Consider the following 6,000-nt stretch of genomic DNA (forward strand, 5'->3'; position numbering starts at 1 on the left):
CGCCCCAACCTGGGCTCGAACCAGGGACCCTTGCACACATCAACAACTGACACCCACGAAGCATCGTTACCCATCGCGCCACAAAAGCCGCGGCCCTTGCAACGCAAGGGGAAACCCTACTTCAAGTCTCAGAGCGAGTGAGGTCACTGATTGAAATGCTATTAGCGCGCACCACCGCTAACTAACTAGCCATTTCACATCGGTTACACTCACCCCCCTTTGACCTCCTCCTTTTCCGCAGCAACCAATGATCCAGGTCACGGCACCAATGTAACAGTGTAGGTTCCGTCCCTCTCTTCACCCCAACCTGGGCTCAAACCAGGGACCCTTGCACACATCAACAACTGACACCCACGAAGCATCGTTACCCATCGCGCCACAAAAGCCGCTGCCCTTGCAGCGCAAGGGGAAACCCTACTTCAAGTCTCAGAGCGAGTGACGTCACTGATTGAAATGCTATTAGCGCGCACCACCGCTAACTAACTAGCCATTTCACATCGGTTACACATACACAGTTGTAAATGTCCTGCAATTCTCCTGCAAAAGGTTGATCAAATTTAGATCCTACATCTCTACAGGTCGTGTATGTTAGAACATGGGAATTGCAATACCTTTAAATTACCATTCAGGAATGATTAAACAGAAATGAATAGTTGATTTAAGCTCTTTGAGTTCATTTATTAACATTTAATAAAACATTAAAATCCATTCTGACATTTCAAAACATTTAAATAATAAATTACAGCATCACAATATCTCACAGTACATGATCCAGTGTATGTCTGACATACTAAAAGGGACAATTTAACTTTAACATGCATGTGATAATGTTAAGAGAAACAAAGATTATCCCTTTAATTACTAGCTGTTTTGTAAACCAGGCTTTACTCTCTGTTTACGGTGGATTGAACTGTATGTCCTGATCCTGAACTCTATGTTCTGATCCTGAACTGTATGTCCTGATCCTGAACTGTATGTCCTGATCCTGAACTGTATGTCCTGATCCTGAACTCTATGTTCTGATCCTGAACTGTATGTCCTGATCCTGAACCGTATGTCCTGGTCCTGAATTATATGTCCTGATCCTGAACCGTATGTCCTGATCCTGAACTCTATGTTCTGATCCTGAACTGTATGTCCTGATCCTGAACTGTATGTCCTGATCCTGAACTGTATGTCCTGATCCTGAACTGTATGTCCTGATCCTGAACTGTATGTCCTGATCCTAAACTGTATGTCCTGATCCTGAACTGCATGTCCTGATCCTGATCTGTATGTCCTGATCCTGAACTGTATGTCCTGATCCTGAACTGTATGTCCTGATCCTAAACTGTGGGGTTCAGTTACCCGCTACCTCTCATTGCTACCGCAGTGGAATCATTTAACGGAGCGCGTTTTTTCATGAAACTGGATCTCAGGAGCGCTTACAATCTGTTGCGTATTCGGAAGGGAGACGAGTGGAAAACCGCATTTAGTACCACATCGGGCCACTATGAGTACCTCGTCATGCCGTATGGGTTGAAGAATGCTCCAGCCGTCTTTCAATCTTTTGTGGATGAGATTCTTAGGGACCTGCACGGGCAGGGAGTGATTGTGTATATCGATGATATCCTTATTTACTCCTCCACACGCGCCGAGCATGTGTCTCTAGTGCGCAAAGTGCTTGGTAGACTGCTGAAGCATGATCTATAAATCAAGGCTGAGAAATGTGAGTTCTTCAAAAAAGCAGTTTCCTTCCTGGGTTATCGCATTTCCACCTCAGGGATGGTGATGGAGTGTGATCGTGTTAAAACCGTGCGTAATTGGCCGACTCCCACCACGGTGAAGGAGGTGCAGCAGTTTTTGGGTTTTGCCAATTACTACCGGAGGTTTATCCGGGGTTTTGGCCAAGTTGCGGCTACCGTTACCTCACTTTTGAAGGGGGGACCGGTAGTTTGCGGTGGTCGGCTGAAGCGGACAGAGCCTTCAACCAGTTGAAGGCGCTGTTCACTGATGAGCCCGTGTTGGCGCACCCGGATCCCTCTTTGCCGTTCATAGTGGAAGTGGACGCATCCGAGGCTGGGGAGGGTGCCGTTCTAACACAGCGCTCGGGTGCGCCACCGAAACTCCGCCCCTGCGCTTTCTTTCTAAGAAGCTCAGTCCGGCGGAGCGTAACTATGATGTGGGGGACCGTGAGTTGTTAGCTGTGGTTAAGGCTCTGACTGTGTGGAAACATTGGCTTGAGGGGGCTAGACACCCTTTTCTCATCTGGACTGACCACCAGAACCTGGAGTATATCTGGGCAGTCTGAAGACTGAATCCGCGTCAAGCAAGGTGGGCCATGTTTTTCACCCGATTTCAGTTCAGGATGTCATATAGACCAGGCTCTATGAACACTAAGGCTGACGCGCTGTCCCACCTCTATGACACTGAGGATAGGCCCATCGATCCTACTCCCATCCTTCCAGCCTCTAAGCTGGTAGCACCAGTATTATGGGAGGTGGACGCGGACATCGAGTGGGCGTTGTAAATGAAGCCTGCGCCTTCAAATTGTCCAACCGGTCGTAAATACGTTCCGCTTGGAGTTCGTGATCGATTGATTCGATGGGCTCATACGCTACCTTCGTCAGGGTCATCCTGGGGTGGCGAGGACAGTGCAAGGCCTTAGGGGGAAGTACTGGTGGCCCACCTTGGCTAAGGACGTGAGGTTTTATGTCTCTTCCTGTTCGGTATGCGCCCAGAGCAAGGCTCCTAGGCACCTTCCTAGAGGGAAGTTACAACCCCTCCCCGTTCCACAACGGCCGTGGTCTCACCTGTCGGTGGACTTTCTTACCGATCTTCCCCCATCTCAGGGGAATACCACGGTTCTGGTAGTTGTGGATCGGTTTTCTAAGTCCTGCCGTCTCCTCCCGTTGCCCGGTCTCCCTACGGCCCTACAGACTGCGGAGGCTCTATTCACCCATGTCTTCCGGCATTACGGGGTGCCGGAGGACATCGTCTCTGATCGGGGTCCCCAGTTCACATCCCATGTATGGAGGGCGTTTATGGACCGTCTGGGGGTCTCAGTTAGCTTGACCTCCGGTTATCACCCCGAGAGCAATGGGCAGGTGGAGAGAGTGAAACAGGAGGTGGGTAGATTTCTGTGGTCATACTGCCAGGACCGGTCAGGTGAGTGGTCGAGGTATTTACCCTGGGCTGAGGTGGCGCAAAATTCACTCCGCCACTCATCCACTAATATGTCGCCTTTCCAGTGTGTGTTAGGCTACCAGCCGGTCCTGGCACCATGGCATCAGAGTCAGACCGAGGCTCCTGCGGTGGAGGATTGGGTACAGTGCTCCAAGGACACCTGGAGAGCTGTGGAGGAATCCCTTAAACAAGCAGGAGAAAGGCAAAAGAGGAGCGCTGACCGCCACCGCAGTGAGGCTCCCATATTCGCACCAGGAGACAGGGTCTGGCTCTCGACCCGAAACCTGCCCCTCCGCTTGCCCTGCCGGAAGCTGGGTCCGCAGCGTGTAGGGCCCTTCAAAGTCCTGAGGAGAATAAACGAGGTGTGTTATAGATTAAAACTCCCTTCTTATTATCGTATTAACCCCTCGTTTCATGTGTCTCTCCTCAGGCCGGTGGTAGCTGGTCCCCTACAAGACGGTGAGATGCCGGAGGTCTCTCCGCCCCCTCTGGACATCGAGGGGGGCCCGGCGTACACAGTACGCTCCATTCTGGACTCAAGACACCGGGTGGGGGGCCTGCAGTACCTCGTGGACTGGGAGGGGTACGGTCAAGGGGAGAGGTGCTTGGTCCCGGTGGGGGACATACTGGATCCATCATTGTTAGTTGATTTCCATCACCTCCATCCGGATCGCCCTGCACCTCGTCCTCTGGGTCGACCTCGAGGCCGGTGTCGGCGCGCTGCGGGAGCCGCGCGTCGGGGGGGGGGGTATTGTCACGACTACTGCCGAGGGCGGTTCCTCTCCCTGTTCGGGTGGCGCTCGGCGGTCGACGTCACCGGCCTACTAGCTGCCATCGATCCCTTTTTCATTTTTCTGTTAGTTATGTCTTTATGAGTTACACCTGTTTCCCATTAGGAATTCGTTTTATTATTTAAGCCCGCCTCTCCACCTGTTCTGTGTGCGGGCTTGTTACGTGTCGTCACTTTGTATGTTTTGTGGTACATGTATTTTGGACTTCGGGGTTATTGTTTCGCCCTGTTGTGTTTGGACATATTTCCTCGGTTTTCAGTACTTATTAAATTACATATTGTACCAAACATTTTCCTGCTTCCTGCGCCTGACTCTACACCCACGAAGCCCAAAGTGTTACAATAATGCAGCTGGCGGCGTAGCGCTTATAGGCTATGACACACAGCAGCTCCCTCTCAATGGTTTCAAATGACACATACAACTGGATGAAACACACTGAGAGATGGTTATGTCATTCCACAAACACACTGCTATCATCTTAGCGAAAACACTGGTTGATATCACAGTGTCTGTCAGTGCCAGGTTGCTGAGGAAAATGTACATGGCAGACTGCAGCTTGGGTCTGTCGCCACATGGGTAAGTATGATGAGCTTTCCATTCAGTATCCTCAGGTAGACCACCAATAGCAAGATGGCCAGCTCTGGGTAGAAGATGTTCAGCCCTCTCTCACCCCCAACAAAGAAGAAGTCAGTCACAACAGTCACATTGGCTTGAAGGCAAGAGTCACCTGGCGGTCAAGGAAGATCATTTTACAAAGGTGCACAATATCAGCATTTGCTTGAGAAAGACATAAATAGTTATCTGATTTGGTATGAGACATTATTTATGAGACAATGTTATTTGTTATGAGACACTTAGATTCTACATTGTGAAAGATGTGTTCAGGGCATTTATGCTGTAGACACTCCAGATTTGGATATTATTTGGACTGTTTCTGTGAAAAGACACATTAAAAAGTCAAACAAACATGAATCATTAATCTCTATTGCAAACACTACATTTAAAATCAACAATTTTGAATAGCCATTGATGCAAATGATGAATTGATGAATCTGGTATTGAATTAGCCCAATAACACCAATGATTGGACATGCCTGCCCACCATACAGTAACACTTACCGTCTGTGTAGTGTGCACAAAACAATGATGCTTAATACAGTTTGCAAAAAGAATTACATGAACAAGACTGCATTTACAGAAGAAAATATCAATCTCCTGAAAGTGACTTGACAATATGACTAGTTTATCTCAATGTACAGGTCATCATGTGGACTTGATCTAGACACCAAGTGTTGTGTTTCTGTTGTCCTGTCTATGTTATGGCCCTCCTGCAGTACCCAGGGGCTTCCACACACCTCCTCTAACTGCAGACTCTCTCCTAGTTCAGAACATAGTTGGTTTCCTGGGATTATTCCAGCCAATCAGCATTTCACACAACAGTAGGCCTAATAACTCCCAAGCATGCATTGATTGGTAATACGTGCATGGAATTCATGGCAAACGAGTGCAGAGCTAAAATGGATAATAATAACTACTACTCTCTACTGTGCTTCCCTTCCCATGTTGCATCATTACGTAGGCTTATGACTGGGGCAAATCGTTTCTGATTAATTATGTCCAACACATCACTTTGATCCTCTAAAATGTTTATATGCATGGATAGATGCTCAACAAACTCTTCACAAACTCCATCGGCTAGCTAGGTGTTAACTGCAAACGCTGATATGCAGCAAACAGTCTTGTGTTGCCAGCAGGGAGTTGTACACCTCTATGGAACTTAAATATGTGTGACAGTTTTAAAATCTGGAAGCTCCAGTCAATCTCAACCCGGAATGTATAGACATTGGTTTTTCCTCGCTGTGTAACCTTTTACCATTTAAAAGTAACATAATCATATTTGAGTATAATTATAAAGGGGCAGCAGGTAGCATAGTGGTTAGAGTGGTGGGCCAGTAATCGAAACGTTGCTGGATCGAACCCCCAAGCTGTCACGCTCTTCAAAATGAGTGGACCAAGGCGCAGTGTGTGTTGGGTTCCACATCTT

The sequence above is a fragment of the Salmo salar genome, chromosome 20 (assembly GCF_965601325.2).
Source record: "Salmo salar chromosome 20, fSalSal1, whole genome shotgun sequence".
Classification (NCBI taxonomy): Eukaryota; Metazoa; Chordata; class Actinopteri; order Salmoniformes; family Salmonidae; genus Salmo; species Salmo salar.